This window comes from Podarcis bocagei (genome assembly GCF_964188305.1).
Source record: "Podarcis bocagei genome assembly, chromosome: 10".
In the NCBI taxonomy this organism is placed as follows: domain Eukaryota; kingdom Metazoa; phylum Chordata; class Lepidosauria; order Squamata; family Lacertidae; genus Podarcis; species Podarcis bocagei.
Window position 1 is genome coordinate 77,800,178 of NC_138135.1, and position 22,678 is coordinate 77,822,855.

General features: G+C 43.8%; 2 protein-coding genes across 11 annotated transcripts in view; one reads left to right on the plus strand and one right to left on the minus strand.

Moving 5' to 3' along the window:
- The window catches only part of LMNTD1 (lamin tail domain containing 1), a 221,479-nt gene that overhangs the window by 186,916 nt on the left and 11,885 nt on the right, over positions 1 to 22,678 (minus strand). The gene's annotated exons all lie outside the window — the stretch shown is intronic.
- LOC308595990 (endogenous retrovirus group 3 member 1 Env polyprotein-like) overlaps positions 1 to 22,678 on the plus strand; it is a 297,804-nt gene that overhangs the window by 120,258 nt on the left and 154,868 nt on the right. The gene's annotated exons all lie outside the window — the stretch shown is intronic.

Consider the following 22,678-nt stretch of genomic DNA (forward strand, 5'->3'; position numbering starts at 1 on the left):
AGATCAAACATGGGGAAAGCTTCCTGTCCTTGCACCATGGTCCTTCCTCTCACCTTGCCCTCACTCTGGATGCTTCAAGTACAGTGGTACCTCGGGTTACAGACGTTTCAGGTTACAGACTCCGCTAACCCAGAAATATTACCTCGGGTTAAGAACTTTGCCCCAGAATGAGAACAGAAATCAGGTGGTGGCAGCAGTGGTAGGCCCCATTAGCTAAAGTGGTGCTTCAGGTTAAGAACAGTTTCAGGTTAAGAACAGACCTCCAGAATGAATTAAGTTCTTAACCCGAGGTACCACTGTACTTGGGTTGTGTAAAATGTAGTAATTTCTAATGTGACTATTATGGTAAAGTGTTTTTCCCCCGAGGGGGGGGTGGCTCCTTGCCAGCTCCTTGCCAAGGGCACAAGGGACCCTAGGGACACCTCTGCCTGGCTGGTTGAGAGGACCATGAAGTCCTTCACCCACTTTAGGATTGTCACGAATTCAGTGCTGGTGCACTAGGCAAGGACTGTCAATGGACCACTGGCACAATCACTGTGTTTGTCCACATGGGTATGCAACATGACTCTATGCCAAAACAATGCAATGCACATGGATCAACTCTTCCATCTTTGGAACTCTTCCCCCCCCCTTTTTTTTTGGCTGAGCTACACCAGGCGAATGCATTCCAGTTTTTAAACAGTTGTCAATTTCTCCCTTTCCCCCCTTTTGTAAGGACTTTGACTTGAAATGTTAATCTGCTTCTTGGAAATCTCCACAGCCCCAAGGTTTGTTTTTTCTTCAGTGAAAAAATAAAGAGATTAAAGGCCAAGGTTAGCATTCTGACATAGCCAGAGCTTCCCTCAGAAAAATAATCTCAATGAAAGAAAACCATTCATTATTTAAAATATATTGCTTAGGCCTCACCTCTCCTCCTTTGTTGCTTCTGTAGCAAGACCAAGAAATAATGGACGTGCCACAGTTAGAATGATTTTCTTGCTTCAATGTATGTATGTTTCTCTTTCAAGCCAAGTCTGCCTTTATCTTGGTTTTATAAATATACAGAGGCACCCTGGGTTTGACAATGCTTTCAAAATACTCATTAAAACAGCTCTTTACTTTTTGATTGGAGATAGTCCCTCTGAAATGTTTTCTTTATTTTGGATGACCTATTATTACTGAGAAGAATAGAACACATTTATTCCCCTCTTGTCAATATGGAAATTCAAATGACTTGCTTCAGTTTAGAAACCCAAAAGCCTTTGCACAGTATCATCCCAGGAGTTGCTGAAAAGTTCAGTATACTGCAGCTTTAGCAGCCTATATTAGTCAAAAAACACTGTTTGAGCTAGACCTGGAAGTTGAGGAAGCTGCTGCTCGAAGAGCAGCAACCAGAGGAGATAATAATTGTAGTAGTAGTAGTAGTAGTAGTAGTAGTAGTAATTTATTATTTATACCCCACCCATCTGGCTGGGTTTCCCCAGCCACTCTGGGCGGCTTCCAACAAAACACTAAAATACAATAACATATTAAACATTAAAAGCTTCCCTAAACAGGGCTGCCTTCAGATGTCTTCTAAAAGTCTGGTAGTTGTTGTTCTCTTTGACATCTGATGGGAGGGCATTCCACAGGGAGGGCGCCACTACCGAGAAGGCCCTCTGCCTGGTTCCCTGTAACTTGGCTTCTCACAGTGAGCGAACCGCCAGAAGGCCCTCAGTGCTGGACCTCAGTGTCCAGGCAGAATGATGGAGGTGTAGACGCTCCTTCAGGTCTACTGGACTGAGGCCGTTTAGGGCTTTAAAGGTCAGCACCAACACTGAATTGTGCTCGGAAACGTACTAGGAGCCAGTGTAGGTCTTTCAAGCCCAGTGTTATATGGTCTCGGCAGCCGCTCCCAGTCACCAGTCTAGCTGCTGCATTCTAGATTAGTTGTAGTTTCCAGGTCATCTTCAAAGGTAGCCCCATGTAGAGCGCATTGCAGTAGTCCAAGCGAGAGATAACTAGAGCATGTACCACCCTGGCGAGACAGTCTGCGGGCTGCCCTGGACACGGCTGCCCTGGACACAGAATTGACCTGTGCCTCCATGGACAACTGTGAGTCCAGAATGACTCCCAGGCTGTGCACCTGGTCCTTCAGGGGCACAGTTACCCCATTCAGGATCAGGGAGTTCTCCACACCTGCCAGTCTCCTGTCCCCCCAAAACAGTACTTCTGTCTTGTCAGGATTCAACCACAATCTGTTAGCCCCCATCCATCCTCCAACCGCCTCCAGACACTCACACAGGACCATCACCACCTTCACTGGTTCCGATTTGAAACAGAGGTAGAGCTGGGTATCATCTGCATACTGATGAACACCCAGCCCAAACCCCCTGATGATCTCTCCCAGTGGCTGCATGTAATGTTGAAAAGCATGGGGGAGAGGACAGACACAAGTGAGAGCCCACAAGTGAGAGCCCAGGGGTCTGAACACTCATCCCCCACCACCACTTTCTGGACACGGCCCAGGAGGAAGGAGCGGAACCAGTGTATAACAGTGCCCCCAGCTCCCAGTCCCTCTAGACGGTCCAGAAGGATGTTAATGGTTGATGGTGTCAAAAGCCGCTGAGAGATCCAGCAGAACTAGGAAACAGCTCTCACCTTTGTCCCTAGCCTGCCGGAGATCCTCAACCCGTGCGACCAAGGCAGTTTCAGTCCCATGATGAGGCCTGAATCCCGACTGGAAGCGACTCCCCTGCTCCCTGGTAAGCTCACAAGAGCCCCGAGAGCGAGCGGGGTTGGAGACGTGGCACAGCGGAAACGATTGCTTCCTTCAAAGCAGCAAAGCTCTGAGACTGGTGATCGTGAGTGGCCAATTCCTTCATAAAAAAGATTGAATAATTTGGAACTGCAAGTACTTACAAAAATAATTCGGAAAAGATCAGGAAGAAAAGGGAGACTTAAAAACGGAGGCCGGTCCCCTTTGTTGGAGAAGGCGAAAATCGGTGCGCAAAGACCGAAGCCTTAAAGGAACGAAAAACTTTTAAAATCCTGCAAGCAATTTTGACCCCCTACTTCAGGGGAAGAGGGGGTATTTGAGCTTTGGATATAACTTTGGGAAGTTTGTGAATATGATTGAGACCTCCCCATTCGGCATTGTGACGTCACAATGGAAGAGGAAACATTCAATCTCCGTTTCCACTGACTTGGCTACAAACTTTCCTGTGCTGCCTGGCTACAGTTTAAACTGGCTAAAAAGTGTCCCCTTCCCTCAGAATAAGGGGAGTTTATGACAATTTTCTCTCTGCCATTTTTGTCTTTGTTATCCAGCTAGTTTGAAAGATTAGGGACACAGCTTCTGGGCGTGCAGCAGTGGGATTGGTGGAGGGAACTTGTTTTTCTCCTTCACTGCGCCATACTGTAAGACTGACCTTGACATTCTTAAGCTATTATGAGCTCAGAAAAAATGAGACGTGGCTCTAAAAGTCAACAATTTGAGGAGTCAGTGATGTCAATGTTAACTGACATTAAAGAAGGTCTAACTCGTAATACTGCAAGTATAGATAAATTGGAAAAAAAGATTGAACTTTTAAGCACCAACTTGAAAGACGTGAAGGATGAGGTAAGGATGAGGTACATGATACAAGGTTGGCATAGCTGGAGATTGTTAGAGTGCCAGACTTGGAACGGTTGCAGTATGAAAATGCTAACGCAATTGCCTTCCTTCAGTTGAAGGGGAAAGAATCGTATTTGAGATTGAGGGGGGTCCCCTTTCTGGAAGAAGAAAAACTCAGAGAATCTTTGATAGGATTTTTTGTGGAATGTTGGGATCTGAAAAAAGAGGAAGTGGAAGCTTGGGTAGAAAAAGCATACAGATTTGGGCCTAAAAAGGAGACTAAAATAACTTATGACTGTATTGTGGTCTTTAAGACTAAGCAGCAAAGAGACATTATTTTGGGTAAAAGGTAAAAGGGACCCCTGACCATTAGGTCCAGTCGTTACCGACTCTGGGGTTGCGGCGCTCATCTCGCTTTATTGGCCGAGGGAGCCGGCGTACAGCTTCCGGGTCATGTGGCCATATGACTATTTTTTTATATATATAAAGATTTTTATTGGTTTTTCACAATTTATATAAACACAAAACAATACAAACAAACAAACAAACACATAAACAAACGTATAATTTCCGATCCTTTTTTCTTAAACCTTACTTCAGCGACTTCCCCATACCTTCCCTTTCTGCATCTCAATTTCCAAATTTGTTTCAGCAAATCCTCACCCTTAAATTTATCTCATTTTCACCTTGTTCTTTTCTTTTACTTAGTCTTCTACAGCCGTAATCCCCATTTTTCTAAAACCTCAACATTTTAGCATTCATTAATTTTACAATGTTTCTTAAGATAAATCTTAAATTTCTTCCATTCTTCATCCGCCGTCTCTTTCCCCTGGTCACGGATTCTGCCAGTCATTTCAGCCAATCCCATATAGTCTATCACCTTCATCTGCCATTCTTCCAGAGTGGGTAGATCTTGTGTCTTCCAATACTTTGCAATAAGTATTCTTGCTGCTGTTGTAGCATACATAAAAAATGTTCTATCTTTCTTTGACACCAATTGGCCGACAATGCCCAAGAGAAAGGCCTCTGGTTTCTTAGGGAAAGTACATTTAAGTACCTTTTTTATTTCATTATATATCATTTCCCAGAAGGCCTTAATCTTCGGGCACGTCCACCAAAGGTGAAAAAAAGTACCTTCCGTTTCTTTACACTTCCAACACTTATTATCCGGCAAATGGTAGATTTTTGCAAGCTTGACTGGGATCATGTACCACCCATGTGGCCAGCATGACTAAGCCGCTTCTGGCGAACCAGAGCAGTGCACGGAAAAGCCGTTTACCTTCCCGCTGGAGTGGTACCTATTTATCTACTTGCACTTTGACGTGCTTTCGAACTGCTAGGTTGGCAGGAGCAGGGACCGAGCAACGAGAGCTCACCCCATCACGGGGATTCGAACCGCCAACCTTCTGATCGGCAAGTCCTAGGCTCTGTGGTTTAACCCACAGCACCACAATTTTGGGACGTTATTTTGGGACATCACTACAAAAAAGGCCTCAAAATTCAGGATAAATCGGTGGTGCTCTTTAAAGAGATCCCACGCCAATTTTTGAACTTGAGATCCAAATACAAGGATTTGACAGACATTCTGAAGAAAAAGAATATCTTTTTAGGTGGGAATTTCCAGAGGGCTTATCCTTCAAATTTGAAGGAAGAAAGCAAAAGATAAAGACTGTTGAAGAGAAGGACAGCTTTCTCCAAAAGCACTCGGTAGAACTTGGATTACAAAGCTCACAGCCGCTGGGGGTGGAGGCAGATTCCCCCTAAGTAGACAATATGGCGTTGAGAATTTATTCATGGAATGTAAATGGCTTGAACTTACCCCGAGAAAGGGGGGGGAATCATACAGTGGTGCCCCGCAAGACGAATGCCTCGCAAGACGGAAAACCCGCTAGACAAAAGGGTTTTCCGTTTCTGAGCTGCTTCGCAAGACGAATTTCCCTATGGGCTTGCTTCGCAAGACAAAAACGTCTTGCGAGTGTTCCAATTTTTTTTCGCTCCCCCCTTTTTCTAAGCCGCTAAGCCTTTAATAGCCGCTAATCCGCTAAACCGCTAATAGCACTAATCTGCTAAACCGCTAATAGGGTTGCTTCGTAAGACGAAAAAACCGCTAGACGAAGAGACTCGCGAAACGGATTATTTTCGTCTTGCGAGGCACCACTGTATTTGGGAAAAACAGAATTTGGATATGATTTGTTTACAGGAAACACACATTACAAGACTACATAGAAAAATATTAATAAATAAAAGCCTGGGTCAAGAATTTATTTCTTCTGACAAAGTTAAAAAAAGAGGAGTGGTTTTCTATATTAAGGAAAAATGGAATCCAAAATTGGCTTTTAAAGATGAGGAAGGAAGACACATAGCAGTTGAAATTACAGCGCAAGGCGAAAAATATTTGCTACTAGGAATCTATGCACCTAATGACGGCAAAGTGGAATTCCTTAAGAACTTGGAAACAAGTCTTATGGAATATATGGATTACATATTAATATTGATGGGGGACTTGAATGGAGTTGCATCTACCCTGATGGATAGGACTCAGAGATCAAAGGTATCAAACTCTGGCAGACTATCTAAGACAAATTTGATTTGTCAGACATATGGAGAATTAGAAATCCAATGGAAAAAGATTTTTTTCTCAGATGCAAACCAAGTATTCTCGAGAATAGACTACTTATGGATATCCAGAGACTTGGTTCCTAAAGTAATAAAGGAAATTTGCCCTAAAACATGCTCTGATCATAATGCAGTTTCTATGGACTTGAAAATGTTTGTACAGGGCTCCTTCAGATGGAGAATGAATGATGAATTTGTTGAGAAGTACTTCAATTGTGAATAAAGCCCAAAAAACCCTAAAGGACTATTTTGAACTTAATATGAATCAGGGAACGGAAACAAGGGTTATTTGGGATGCCAGCAAAGCAGTAATGAGAGGGTTTCTGATACAACAAAATTCTATTAGGAGAAAGTCACAGAATAGAAAAAAGATAAAATTATGGACCAATTAAAAGATAAAGAGAAGAAGCTCAGAGGAAACCCAAAGAATTTGCAGTTATAAAAAGAAATTAAGGCTTTACAGATTCAATACTCACAGATAGTAAACCAAGAAATAGAATGGAAGATAAGAAGGATGAGACAAAGAAATTTTGAATCTGCAAATAAATGTGGGAAATTATTAGCCTGGCAGTTAAATAAGAGACAAAAGCAAAGTGCTATCACAAATATTGTAACAGAAGAAAAATCTGTAGAGAACCCTGCAGACATAAGAAAATGTTTTTTCAAATATTATAAACAACTGTATAAAAAGGACAAAGAGGATTTGGCAAAAATTGAGCAATTTATCAAGATTAATGGTTTGCAGCAGATTCCGGATGATAAAAAGATCCTACTAAAAGGTTTAATTACAAGACAGGAAGTTGAACAGGCAATAAATTCAATGCAACTTGGCAAGACACCAGTACCTGATGGTCTATCAGCGAAATATTAAAATAACCCATTTTAAATAAAATGACACATTCTACTCATGTAAAAACACACTGATTCCTGGACTGTCCGCAGGCTGGATTGAGAAGGCAATTGGGCCGCATCCGGCCCATGGGCCTTAGTTTGCCTACCCCTGTTTTAGCCTTGTTTAGTCTGGGCAATCCATATTACCTGGCAACGGAAAGAACCAGTATTTCACTCCCCTACTCCAGGGATAACACTACCTGAATCCCTCCAGAAGTTGTTGGACTATATAACTCTTCCCATCCCTGACCATTGGCCATGCTGACTAGGGCTGATGGGAGTTGGAGCCCAAAAATGTCTGGTTCCCCACATGTTCCCTCCTCCTCCTTTCTCTGCCTGAAGGGAGCTGTAGGGCCTGAAAATGGAAGTCCATGGTAGTTGATTAGACTGGCAGCTGAATTTCTGAGACAGGCTCTTGCAACACCCCTGAAGGCAGAAGGCTACCTTTGGGGCACAGGGCAGGAGAGGTGGCACCTACAGCTCTGTCTTCCAACAGCTCCCTGCCCCCCCTCCCCTAGAATCTGCTGGCTTGAGGTACCTGCTTCACTCTGTCTAACAGTAGAGCCAACCCTGATAAAGTCTTTGGTTTAAGCTACAGCAGAGTCCCTCTTGGTGTCTCTGGTATCAGAGGCAGACTTTGATAATATGGCACCCTAAGAGAAGAAAAAAATTGCTCTCCACCATATTTCTTCTCTCCCTCTCCCCTTCCATTCTGTGCCCCCTTGACTCTCAGTGCCCTGTGTGTGGGAACCACTTGCACAGCCCTAAATCTGGCGTTGCTGGCACCTAGAAAGCTGGCCCACTGCCTTAGCCACGTGCCCCCCCCCCCCGGCGATGTCAGCACACCTTCTGGGGTGCATGCCTCACAACAGCATGCGCCACGGAATGTTATGGAAATCACTAGTGTATCTGTGGGGTTCAAAGAACTGTAAAGGACTCCAGGATTTTTTTTTGGGGGGGGGGGAATCTCAAACATTGAACTATGCCAGTTGAATCAGCAATGATATCCTACCTCGATTAAAATGTCTGTTTCTTAATCTGCATTATTTAATATAAAGCACCCATATTTTCTGATCCTCCTGTTATTTTATTCACTGTGTTCAAATACATATGTTGCTTTTAACAAGTTGTCAAATTATCTTATGTCTTGCTGGGTGAAGAAAGCACACAAAAACTTTTCCATCAGTTTTGCAATATTAAATGTGATAATCCTCCAGACATCAGAGAGATATTAAATATGGTAGATTAACATTTGCCTGATAAAAGAGCAATACAGAATATCCTTTAATTACACCACTGCCTTTAGTGCTATTTAAAAATCATTAAATTAAGCCAGATTTGACCAGTTTGATGATTGTACCTTTTTGTATGAAACACTGACATGCCAGCATCAGGTCTAAGAACAGGTTTTTATCTTCTGGTACCATTGTGAAAGGCTACTATTTTAAAGTTTGTGTGTGTTTATTATACTTGCAACACATTCAAATGCTTATTTACTTTGAAGTGACCCATTGATTTCCTTGAGATTTAAGTTCAAATCTGTGTGCTTAAGCTGCAATCCTCTACCCACTTCCTGGGAAGCCCCAGTGGAACTCAATATGAATTAATTATAGAATCATAGAATTGTAGCGTTGGAAGGGACCCCAAAGGGCCATCTAGTCCAACCCCCTGCAATGCAGGAATCTCAACTAGATCATACATGCCAGATGATGTCATGGACCGGTTGGATGCAGAAGAATGATAGGTGGAACCAACTGGGGAACCACCAAAGGAAGAAGGCTCAGGAGTGGTGATGGGACAGCAATGAATGGCCACAGGGAGAGGGAGGAGAAAACTGGGAAGAAGAGGTGTCAGAAGCTGAAGAAGCCACAAAGCATGGCAAGCGAGAAGAGTTTGTGGCAGAGAGTAATCCAGAATCAGAGGCAGAAAACGAAGCAGGTGAGTGGGAGGAGGGAAACCAAGAGGTAGAGAAGAGTCACGGGTGTCTCCTCTTCAGCTGTGACAAGCTCCCCTCCCCCCGTCTCTTAGAGCCAGAGGAGGGCTGGAACAGGGGGCACAGCGACAGGCCGCATGCAGGCGCGGCCTCCAATTTCTTCGAAAAGGCCCTGCAGAAGAGGCAACAGACAGATGTGGGGAGCCAAGGACTTTCAATCTCGGCACCTGATTCATGTGGTAAGAACTACTGGGGATGATCTGCTGTGCCCATTAGGCCTGACCCTCAGCCACATTTGTGAAGCTCATGTTTTTGCTAATAAAGAGTTAACTCCAACTTTGAACTGTGTGATTTACTGCTGGCTCGCTCTTTGACATCCAACCTCTGCTTAAAAACCTCCATTGTCAAACAGCTCTTTGAAACTGAGGTACCAACTTGAATAAAATATTGGGGGGGGGGTTTCAGGTAAGGCCCACCCCACATAATCAATCACAAGACACCACTTAATCAGACACACCATTTGAATGGCAATGCCTATCAACTGGGGGCAGGGCAGCCCCTCTGGTATTTTATTGGGGGGGGGGGGCAAAGGACCTTGGCTCCTAGGAATTGGCTCCTATGCTCAGAAAGTTCTTCTCGATGGTTAGTAGGAATCTCCTTTCTTGTAACTTGGAGCCATTGGTCAGGGTCCTGTGCTCCAGAGCAGGAGAAAACAAGCTTGCTCCACCCTCCATTTGGCAGCCCTTTGGATATTTGAAGATGGCTATCATCTCTCGTCTCAGTCTCTTCTTTTCCAGGCTAAACATGCCCAACTTGCTCAACCATTCCTAATCAGGCTTGGTTTCCAGACCCTTGATCATCTTCATTACACATGTTCCAGCTTGTCAATATCCTTCTTAAACTGTGGTGCCCAGAACTGGACACAGGACTCCAGGTGTGGTCTGACCAAGGCAGAATAGAGTGGGACTATAACTTCCCTTGGTTGGGACACTGTAGTTCTGTTGACATGTATAGGATCACACTGCTAAGAACATATGAATTGCCCTGCTGGATCATCAGACCAAAGGTCCACTTCTCAGTCTCTACTGGTGAAGTTCACATGCCAGTTCTTCTTCATATTGCACTGGTGCTACTAGCTAGGCGTAGACCTAGGTGCAGCAGCACCTAAATTATGGAACTTCCCATTTTAGGAGGTTCATTTGCCCCCACACCACCTTGCTTTTTACCACCTAACTAAGATGTTTCTATTCCAGCAGGCATTTGACAAATTCAGAAGTTTTTAATGGGCAGGCCCCCTGTTTTCCATCTGTTTTGCCTGCTGTACTACAGTCTCTTTGTTGTTTTATTATATTGATAATCTTTATTGACTTATTTTGCAGTGGCTCTTAATTTACTGGAAGCTGCTCTGAGTAATGTCATCATAATAGAAGGTGCAGTTTACATTTTCTTAAATAAGTATGAAAGTGATGAGGGAACTGTGCTTGCTCTAGCATCTGGTAATCAGAATACTGCTTTTGAACATAGAGGTTCCATTTGTGAACCATTTGTTGTCTAATTTTGTTTTATTAAAAACAACAACTTGCAACTATGAATTTAATTCCACACTTCTGCAAATTGATTGATGAGAACTGTCTGGGCTGAGTTCCTGATGTCTGAATACAACATTGAACAATTATTCAATGGAGCTTAGGCAGTGATTCCACCTAACAAACTGCTCCTGCTCATATCTCTAGGTCTACCAAAGGTGTTACAAACAGGAACAGTTTGGAAGGCAAAAACCACCTTAACATGAGATACAAATTTTATTTATTACATTTTTATCTCCTTTTTCTTCAAGGAACTCAGATCATTACTCTCCTGCCACCCAGAACAACCCCATATATTGGTTGCACAGAGAGTGACTGCTCCAAGTCTGAAGGGGAACCCGAGTCTCCACAGTGTTCATCTGACACGCTCATTGCTACACCACATTCAGATCATATCACCTTGCTTGGAAGAAGGATGAGATAAAAATGTAATAATAAAATATAAAAAGTGATTGTTTATGGTTTACTGCTGAGTTTCATACAAGATCTATGTAAAAAAGCTCTATGCCAAATGGAGAGAAATCCTCATCTTCTTTTGTTGTTGTTGTTGTTGTTGTTTAGTTGTGTCTGACTCTTTGTGACCCCCTGGACCAGCGCACGCCAGGCACTCTTGTCTTCAACTGCCTCCCACAGTTTGATCAAACTCATGCTGGTAGCTTCGAGAACTCTGTCCAACCAACTCGTCCTCTGTCATCCCCTTCTCCTTGTGCCCTCAATCTTTCCCAACATCAGGGAAAGTCTGCTCTTCTCATGAAATGGCCAAAGTATTGGAGCCTCAGCTTCAGAATCTGTCCTTCCAGTGAGCATCTCCCTAACACTCCCAGATCTCTGACTTCCTTCAAGAATAAATGGTCACAATGTTCAATCCGTAGGAGAAATTATATTTTAGCTCTTTATGGACTCTTGGTTAATTCTCTGTTTCAGAACCATAATGGTTTGTGATTGGTTTGAAAAAAGGACATTGGTGAACTAATCACTGGGGCCTCTTGGTCAGCCATGTGGCTCATGTCCCTTTCAGGAGTATTTCTCCAGCAATTGTTGGCACTTCATACTGCTTAAATTAAGCTACATGAATTCCTCAATGCTAAGTGTTGGAGGGGACATTATCTGCAAATACGGTGGCTTTCCCCCTAAGATGAGCATTTCTGGGACTGTTCCTCAGTTTCCTGCACTTGCTCTGTATTCCTTGTTTTCTAACCCTAAATTGTTCCATAAGGATTTGTAGTCCTTTCTTCATGTAGCAGCCCTTATGGCTACTGTGGGAGAATGGAAAATGTCCTTAGACATTGGCCTTGAGGTCTGGTATAAACATATTTGGCACATAGCTTTGTCTGAGAATCTGACTCAAACCATCTGGCTTCCTACAAACAGTGCCAAACCTGATGCTTTTGTTAAAACTTGGTCCTTCATTCTCTCCTTCATTAACGACTCTGTGGAGGGAGTGCTTCCACCTTCTTCTCATAAGAGCCTTCTCTTGATCTCCCCTCCCTCCTTTTCTCCCAGCCTTACTTTAGGTTATCTGTCAACCACAGGTGGAATCAGATTCAGTCCATTGGATTCTGCTCATCATGACAAACTTCTCCTTAGCATACTGCAGAAAAGGATGGCTATCCTATAAGCATCCTGCAGGAATTTCCATTGACCAAAAACGTTTCTCTCTAGAATTTGATTCACATTATTTCCCCCACCCCCCACTTGGAATTTGAGCATTTATTTTCTCTGAAAAGTCCAGTGAGGTCATTTGTAATGCTAATGGGGCAAGCCCTTTAAAGTTTACATGGAAAAGAGACTTGCCTCTTCAGCATGCAGTAGAAACTTTCTTTAAACATTGGGATCTTCTGATCTCATCTGTTAGCTTAGTCATTGCCTCAGAAGCTATTTGAAAATGCATCAAAGACCATTTGAGGTTCCTAGAACTGTACATTAAATATCACTGCTGTAGAAGAGTCCTCACTGCTCTGGGTCTTCCAAAGATAATGTCAGCTAACCATGAATCAATTAACAGGAGAACTATCTTGACCATAGTAGCATTATGCAGATTTATATTAGACATGAATCTGGCCCATTAAAATGATTTAACCATCCAGAAGAGATTCTTCCACAACTAGGCCTGGTGACTGCTCATAATCTATTTTCTTTATGAAGCTCTGTTGCAGGGAGTGTAAAAAAAAAAAAAGAAGTGCTTTAGAATGGTTTTGTGCAGCTCAGTGAGTTTTTCTTTTATTTCTGTATATTTCTGATTCTGCTTCCTAAATTATAGATGGCCCCATAAATAGTGAACTAGCAGGTGGGTGCTTCTTCTCTTCATTTAATTATTTTTTTATGTTATGGTGCTATTTGCAACGAAACCACTTAAAAAGATGGATAGAGAGGACCAGACAATGCCTGTTTACGATGAAACAAATTACCGGTACTTTTATATCATTTAAATCAAATCTGGTGAAGATAAAGTGAGTTAAAGGGGAAGTTAGCAAGAGAAAAATGTCATTTCTGAAAAGAAGAGACATGATATTTTAGGGAGACTGGGCACAACCCCTATTGATTGTGCTCACTCATATACAGGTATGGGGAATGAGCTAAACTAGCCAGCAGCACAAACACAGGATTCGGAACTTTCCCTGGCCAATGTCATTATTTCTAGTCATGGTCACGCAGGCTCTAGACACATTGGCTGGCCCATGCATGCATTTTCTGTGTGAAGACTGTGCACATTTCCAATGCAGCATGCCAAAGATACACAGGAAGCTGCCTTAATCTAGGTCAGGCTACTTGTCCATCAAGCCATCTACCGCTCACTCCAGCTGGTGGCAGCAGCTCTCCAGAGTCTCCGGCCTATTTCCCATCACCAGCTGTTACCTGATCATTTTAACTGGCATAGTGTGGGAGGGGCCATAGGGCTGGTTGCCTGGGCCCAAAATTCTTAGGGGGCGCAAACATTTTTAAAGAAATAAATAAAGTAGTAATAATAAATAAAAAATAGTACACCCTACCCTTCACAAAGAAAATCTCTCAGTGTTCATGTAGGGTGACTAAGGAGCCTATTTGGGAGACGGCCAGCTGCTAAGGAACCCTCCGCATGGGCTTCAGAAAGATCCTTGCTCCCAACCAACCCCCCCATCCTGCTTTGTGTTGTGCTCAAAACTCATGGGGCTGCCACTCGGGTTGCTCACCAAGCTATTGATCCTTTATCCAGCCTATCAGTCGGCAATGCAAAGGACACTTGCCCCAGGCACTGGCAACCCACGCTACGCCACTGCCTAGGAGGACCTTCTGAGTGAAAGCAGGTGAGCTTCCTCATGCACATTAAATGGGAAATATATGAAGCATCATCTGTAGTGTGTAGTGAGCTGCAAATCAGAAAGTCCCTGGTTTAAACCTCACCTCTGAGAAAGGGTTATGCAAGTCTCTCTCTGCCTCAGTCCCACCATCTGTGTTATGGGGGAGGGGGGTAATAATACCTTACAATGTAGTTGTAAGGATTGCCATTAGAAAAATGTACATGAAATGCTTCAAAAACCTCAAAGTATTATACAAATATTTGCATTCTCCAGCATCCTTTGGTGGTTATGCATCAGGTCCCTCACCAATGCCTTCCTTGTATACTAGTTTTAATACCACAGCATATATTACTATACACATTTGAACAGGGGGGGTGTTTGAGTGCAGTTCCTAGGGGGAGTGTTTCCCTTTTTCTTGGTCTCTCCCTGGACTGTTGCACAACAAACAATAATAGATAAATCAAAGATAATTTTAAGGAACATGTGCATGTATACACAACACTGTGGGTAGTAAGTGTTAGAATTTTCAGTGGCATTTGCCTTGTGCACCTTAGAATTGTGTCTGGGGCGGGAGTCACATATGACAGAGATGACCATAACTTACATTGGCCTTCAGACAGGCAAAGTCAAACCCTTTTTTGCACTGAATGGAATAGAATCATAAGTACTAGTAACCAATGCAGGGGGTGAGTTATAATTGCTAGGGATATAGGAACACAGGTAGCGGCCTTATGCTAAGCCAGACCATTGGGGTCATCTAGCTAATTATTGCCTACACTAGGGCGGTCCAACTTTTCACACCAGATGTGCTGCAAGAGCACTTTGACACGGAACCCGCAGGCCATACACTGTCTTGTCAGGGGGCGGCGGGGGGGGGGGAGAGGGATCAAGGCCAAAAACTAATGTGCCCCCTCCCAGCCCTCACACTGCCTTCCTAAAGCCGGATAAGCAAGGATCCTAGATCCCTCCCACTCCTTCCCAAAGCTGGGCAAGTGCTAACTAGATCCTGCCAGAGCCCTCACACCTCCTCTCCGAAGCCTAGTGCTTCACTTACCTGGTTTGGGGAAGGCAGTGTGAGGGCTGCTGGGGTGGGGGCACATCAAATGTTATTCAGGGCCGCCAAAAAAGGCCTAAACTGACAGTGGCACACCAAGGTTTCAGACAGCAGTCTTTTCCAACATTACCAAGAGAAATAGCAGGCTGAATCCACTGGTGGAGGAAGAGGCGTGTGGGAGGAGCGCACCGCCCTGGCAGTGCGATCCTGGCAGGGTGCCATCATGGCTGCGGCCCCCCGCCCGCGCTGGGTGCCACGCCCCTAGGGGTGGCACACCACGCCCCCAGCACATGCCCCAGCACACGCCCCATGCCCCTATGGTGGCATGCTACGCCCTGGGGACGCGCCCCCACCGGCTCTCCGCCACTGGCTGAATCAGCAATCTTTTGCAAGCAAAGCAAGGCTACCAAGAGAAAAGGGGGAGTCATTAGTATGCTCTGAGGGGAGGGGGGAGGAACCTAAGAGGCAACCTCCCTAAAATAAGCCCAGTGTGGTCTGAAAATGTTGTGTGGGTGTGTTTCGAATGAACAAGAAATGAACACTGAGGTGAAGCTATTTGGAAGAAGAGAAAGAGTTACTTGTGGAAGGTACAGTCAAAATGTTGCCCCAGACACTTGGGCCACCAGAGATGAAATCAAGATCTAGCTGCTAATAAATATTTTTTAAATTGATTTTCCAATATAGGTCCAATAACAGTCTCATTATAACAATGCCAATTTTATCCAATTAATACAGTTATTAAAACCAATTATTTATATAGTGAATTATACAATTTAGTTAAAGTGCCTTCCTCACATGCTAGTTTTGATGGATTCCACTTTGTGTTTTATTTTATTTTATTTTATTTTCTGCATTCCAAAATCTTAATAATTTCAGTTACATTCCCTTCAAGATAGTAAACCCTTATACAACAGCTACAATCTTACGGTTTCAATTTGTGTTAATACATTAAGTATTATGATGTTGTGTCCTTCATTCTTCCAACTGTTGATATTTCCCATCATAACTTGGGGGAAGCGCTTGTCTCAGTTTTCCAAAAGCTTTTGAATCACTTTGTCCCTTGATTCAAGAGTTTGTTAGAGACCCCTCTGTTTCAACAAATAAACTGTCCTCACCATTTTTTTCCAGCCCAGAAAGAGCAGTCTGATTCCAAACTGCCAATGATTAATTAAAAAAAACCTCTGACTTTGCAGCTGGCAGACTCCTTTCCTCCTTCAGCTGAAAATTTATAGTCAGTTATCTTTCCAGTTAGATTACATTCTAAATTGTCTCGGTCTCCTTCTCATTCCTTTGAAAATAACGGAGAGTGGGGGTGGTTTCTTTCTGCATTCCAACATAGTCCTTTCAAAGGGTGATACTTCCCCCCTTTTCTCTCTGTTCCATTCCTCTCACACATGCAGTTCCAGTTTGATGTAAAATTTCATGTTTTTAATCCAGTTTCTTCCACCCTTTTTGATATTATATTTTAACTTTGCATTCTGAAGAGGGTTGCCAAATCAGAAATGCAGAATAAACACTTTGAAAAACAACCATAGGCTCCCCCCCCCCCAAATCTCTGGCACCAAATGAAACCTTATCTCATTTCCAACCTTTAAATCCTTGTAGCCGAGATGTTCCACAGTTTGTTGTCTCATCACTTCTAGCACACGCCTATACTTCAATTAAAGCCCAATTAGCAGGATATCCTCTACTTCCAGGAACAGTTGGGAGGTGGCTCATTGCAGGTCATGGCAGTCGGAGTGCTCCTGCACCCAGTGTCTTTGCCTGCCCTCTCATTCCATAGGGAAGCGAGTTCCAGACTGCAGGTGAAAGCCCGCTCCTCCACCAACCAGAGAGGAATTCAAAGAATGAGTTTCCTCCATCATTCTTTGTTTCCGTGTGCTCTGGTTTCCGTCACGGTGTTCTGTTGTGCCAGAAGTGGTTTAATCATGCTGGCCACAGGACCCGGAAAGCTGTCTGTGGACAAACGCTGGCTCCCTCAGCCTGAAAGCGAGATGAGCCCTGCAACTCCATAGTCGCCTTTGGCTGGATTTAACCGTCCAGGGGTTTATTACCCTTTTACCTTTATATTTTGAGGATTTCCAAGATGGCGAACGGTACTTAGTCAGCATGAGTGTGAGCTCCCTGATTTATCTTTTAACATTGTTTTAATGAGTATAGAAACCTTTTAACTTTTAACTTAGTTTTTAGTTTTTAGTTTTAGTTTTAAATTAGTAAGTAGGAGGATGCCTTTTTCTATCGGGGAGACAACCATTAACCTTGAAACTGGGGCGGTTGCATGAAGAGAGAAATGACTAAGCAACTATACAGCCCTGCTTGTGGGAGAGGAACTGGGAAACGTACCAGAGATTCCAGAGATATAGACGACACAGAGGAACTGAGATGCCTGCCTCTTGCTAAACAAACAAAAATTAGTGAATCTGAAAGTACAAAGGATATTTTTAATATCCCGGTTTCAAACTCTTTCACACTGCTAGCAGAGATGAATGACGAGGAAACCAGTGTGAAAGAACCTTTTGATAACCTGCCTACTAAACCTTCAAGCAATAATAATACTGGCATCCACTCGAATGTTTGCTCTAGAGCCCGTGAAAGCTGCATTGATGAGATACTATTTGAACACTCGACTACTTTAGACCTGGTTGCTAGAACAGTGGACTATATCTTTAAATACATAAAAGACATCCGAGGATCCTTGGAGAAGATTATCTCGCTTGTATCCCTAACAGGTAAAGACAGTTCCCCTGATGTACCACCTGAAATGAAGCCCTTACAAATGCCCAGAGCACCCGTTTTACCTCATACCTCCTGTATAATTCCTCAAGCTGCTGGCAATCAGAAAAGTGAGCAAGGTGAGCAAAATAAGAAGGAACAACACTCTGCACCTCCTCACAAACTGCTGCTGCAAGCTACCAAAATCTGCCTAACGGTTTGCCCCTTTAGAGGCAAGGTGATAAACTGGCATTATAAGAGTGATATAAGGAGACACCTAGCGGAGCTTCTGAGGGTAACCCCTAGCTCTGTTGACTTGAAGCATACTGATCATATTAGCAGCAGACCTCAGAGGCAGAGAGTGCTGCTCTCCTTTAAAACCAAAAAGCTCCCTGCACTTATTATGTCCTCAAGAAGCCTTCTAATTAACTATGGAATCCTTGCTACAAGAGTCTTTACCAATACCAAGATCTGCCCCCTCTTACCAAACTGCTTGTTCAAAAAGAAAGCAGATAAGTCTGAGGGTCCGCCAATTGCCACGACCCCAACTCCCCTGGCCGCAGATCTAATCAGCTGGATTGACGCCCCCCTGCCTCCACTGACAAAGGCTATACATCTGGAGAATTCTACGGAGCGTGAGTTACTTCTATCCTTCTCCCAATTGCCAAAACTGGAGCGAACAGAGATAACGGACAGATTGGACGAGTTGCTACTCTGTCTCCGTAACTCAGAAGATCATGCTCATGTAAATAAGATGAATTCCTCACCAATTGTAGATCAGTCTACACAAGCCCAAGTGGTACCTGCTTTAACGACCTTTGATCTGCAACCTGGCTGTACACGGCCTCGGGATGTCAACCCTGGGCAGGATACAGTGGAAGATTCGACAACCCTCTGGTCAAACTCAGAAGCTGTGGCAAGACTGGATGCTCTTTTGGAGGCAAACCGAAAAGGATGCCTTCCACCTGCCTTACACTGCATGTTCCCTACAGCATCCGCAGATCCAAAAGGCCCACCCCCCTCAATCTTAGAGCATACTTTAAATGTAGAGTCTATGGACCTGTCGTTAAGTGATACTCCCGTGCACCAGAATCCATCCCTGCAGCTACCAATAATTAAGCCTCAATCCATGGCTGCTGCTGCGGTAAGTGGTGCTCGGAAATTGCCTGGTAAGCAAGCTACAATCACTTCCTTCTTCCAGCCTATTGTCCCCCCTCGCCGCATGCATTCCCAGGTGGATTCTGCCGTGCTGGTTCCGCAAGGCCCAGCATGACTCGAAGGGGTGACCAGGAGATTACTTACTTTCTTATCCTGGAATGTAGCTGGCATTAAACCTAAGCTGATGGATCCATCCTTTGTCGCCTACATAAAAGGCAGTCATATTCTTTTGCTGCAAGAGACCTGGGCTTGCGAGGGCTTCTCCCTATCAGGGTATAAGGGCTTCTACCTGAATGCACAACAGAATTTACTATCATCTGGCAGACCACAAGGTGGGTTGGCTACCCTAGTTTCTTTGGCCTTAAACCTGCAGGTGGAACAAATCGACATCCAGTCGTCATCCATGCTGGGTGTAAAGCTACAAACAGCAGAGGAAGTGTTCGTGGTGATTAATGTTTATTTGCACCCAACCTATAAGAAAAACCTGGTGGACCAAAGATGGAGGGAAATTCAACAGACTCTTGAAACTCTCCTAGAGAAATATCCTGAAGCCACCTTCCTAGTTGCAGGAGATTTCAATGGCCGATTGTCTCACTCTGATAAATCATTATTTGCTAAATATAATAAATATCCCTCACTACCCATTTTAACCTCAGACCTTTTACCCAGGAATTTTAAAGACAGTGTTGCTACATACACAGGTTTTAAATGTAGACAAACTTTGATGGCTCTTAATTTTCACCTTTTAAACGGAGCTCTCAGTTCTGATTACCCTGCCGAATTTACTTTCTGGTCAGGCTCCCGAGCCTCTACCATAGACTTTATTTGGACATCAGTAGACCTAATTCCCAAAATTTCCAACTTTAGGGTGGTAACAAGGCTGGAAAGTGACCATTTTCCATTAGAACTTTCTCTGACCCTGGATGGAGAATTGGCTACCTATTCCTGTGTGCCTATTACAAATAACCAGCTTCAGATGAGGCCCACTGCCTTAAAATGGACCGACAATATGGCTCAACGGATAAATGAACTCCTTTGGTCTGACCAACTGCAAGAGACAAGGGACTCCCTTATCCAGGCAGTTGAGCCACTGCCAATATATGACAATTTAGTAGAACTGCTAAAACCTTCGTTGGCTAAGACCCCGGTAATGAATAGTAACCATTTCTCTCATAAAAAGTGGTTTGACGAGGAATGTAGGCACTTCAAGAACAACCTATATAATGAATTATTGGCATATAGGGCATCAAATGACTCCGCACCTAGCAGTCACCTTATGAACCTCAAGAGAAGGTATAAAGCACTATTAAAGGAAAAGAAGCTTGCGGCAGAAAGAAATGATTGAAAGAACCTTCTAAAAGCTGCAGAAAATAGAAATCCCTCCTCCTTTTGGCACCAAATTTCCAAATACCTGGGTAGACCGTTGTCAAGGATAGAACCCCAAATTTTAGCTGACACCTGGGAAAGCTTCTTCTCCGTTTTATATGCAGCTCACGCAGCCAGCGGAGGAAGGTTAGATTTGGCCCCCTTGCCAGAGTGGGATCCTGTTACCTGCTCTGAAGTGGAAACACTTATAGGCCAATTTGAGGCGGGCAAGGCACCAGGAGACGATCTTATTTCCATAGATGTTATTAAAGCCAATAAGGATTGGTGGTGTCCACCCCTAGCAGCTCTTTTTACTTATATAAACAAAACAGCACAATTTCCTCCAAGCTGGAACTCTGCACTGATTGTGTTAATTCACAAGAAAGGGCCGCGGACAGAAACGGCCAATTTTAGACCAATTAGCCTGCTAAATGTTATCGGGAAGATCTATTCAAGATTTCTACTTAACAAATTAACGACCTGGATGGAAAGCAACAATATCATCGCAGAGGAACAGGCGGGTTTCCGCCCCGGAAGATCAACAACAGACCAAATCTTAATCCTAAATCACTTGGCCACCAAGTACGCTGGCAATGGCCTAAAAGCCCTCCACGTCGCCTTTATAGACTTTAAGCAGGCCTTTGATCTAATTCCCAGGAACCAGCTATGGACAAAATTGGCAGCGACATCTATCGACCGCCGCCTTCTCTTGCTGATTATTAATTTGCATACAAATACCCTCTTGAGGATTAGGATAGATAGTAAGGGGCTAGTCTCCAATCTGGTTGCCACCACTAGGGGGGTAAGACAGGGCTGTTTGCTTGCCCCTGCTCTGTTTAACTTCTATATTAATTCGCTAGTGGTGCATATGGCAAATGCTGATTTCCATCCACCAAAACTGGCAGGACGAGCCTTAAATGTCCTACTGTATGCGGACGATGCCGCCCTATTAGCTACCTCCCCCATCGGATTAAGGAGGATGCTTCGAGCTCTTCATGAATATGAGACCCAACACGAGCTCCAATTAAATTATGCCAAGACCAAAATAATGGTCTTTGCTGCTCGACCGAAACCTAATTTATGGTCAATTAATGGTATTCCTTTAGAGCAGGTCAGTTGCTTCAAGTACCTGGGTCAGGTTGTAAGATCAAATAGGTCCTTCCTGGCGCACAGAGAATACATAGCCTCGAACGCATCCAAAGCAGCCCTGGTGATTAGAACCCTGTACTCCAAGAAACAGGCACAAACTGTCAATGTTGCCTTACGTCTCTTTAAAATGAAAGTCCTCCCTCTTCTGCTGGTGGGCATTGCCTTGGGCTCACGTAGGGATTTTGAAAAATTGGAATCTATCCAAACCCAATTCCTCAGGGCCATACTCAGGATCCCCCCCTCCGTGGCAGGCGCAATCATGAGATTGGAAACCGGTTGCCAAGCCTTTAGGTATGTGGCCCTGAAAGCGAAGTTATGGCTATGGCTCAAGCTCTGTTTCAGACCGGTGGGTTTGGCCCCCTTGATTCTGAGGGATAACTTTAAATCTCCATGGGAAGGGGAGATAGTGGAGGAAGTGCAGAAGTGTGGGTTGTCCTCCCTTTATATAGAGTCCATGACGTATAGCCACGCAAAGGTGGTATCGCGCAAAGATTAAGGGATATTGCCAGACAGGAGGACATAGCCCGTGTGAAACCTGGGTTGTTTCTGGGGGAGCAGTTGTATCGGGCTGCTCCAGCTCGCTACCTAGCGGATATCCACTACGTGGAATACCGCAGACTATTTACTGCGGCTAGGCTGAATGTTCTTGACTCAGCGGTCCTGAAGGGAAGATATGGAGGAGTCCCATATGACCAGAGATTATGCCACTGTGCATTGGGTGAGGTAGAATCCACAGAGCACATTTTATTGAGCTGTCCCTTCTACAACGATTTAAGACAGTATCTTATAACTCCATACTTACCCCAGCTCAGTTCCCGACAAAGAGGAAAGCAGACAGCATATCTGCTAAATAAGTCTTCTGGGAAAACAACCTTGTCAGTGGCTAAATTTCTTTTCCTGGCACTCAAGTGTCGGAAATGTATAACTGAATGCTTTGATGTGGGTTATCTGTGAGAGGTCTAGTACTGTGGCCCTACCTTACTTATGTACCTCCTATGATGTTATAGTTTATAATTATTGTGTAATGTTTTAATTCTGACTATCGGTCGAATAAAGAAATTGATTGATTGATTGATTGACCTTTATATTTTGAGAATGATTCGTGTTCCTATGTAGCTGCATTGTTCAATACTTTGTGGATGTCCCTTGATCATATTATAAAGAAGTTGTGTTCTATGTTATAAATCAAGCACTGCTGAGAATTGTTTCTTTTTTGTTTTCAATGTATTTCTTATCAATAGAAAATTGATGTGATGTGAGCAAATTTGTTTTCTGAATGTGTGGCTCACAGAAAAAAGTTTGAGAACCACTAGAGTATAGAAAGGTAAGATGCCTACCCAGATGGAAGTGGGAAGATGCATG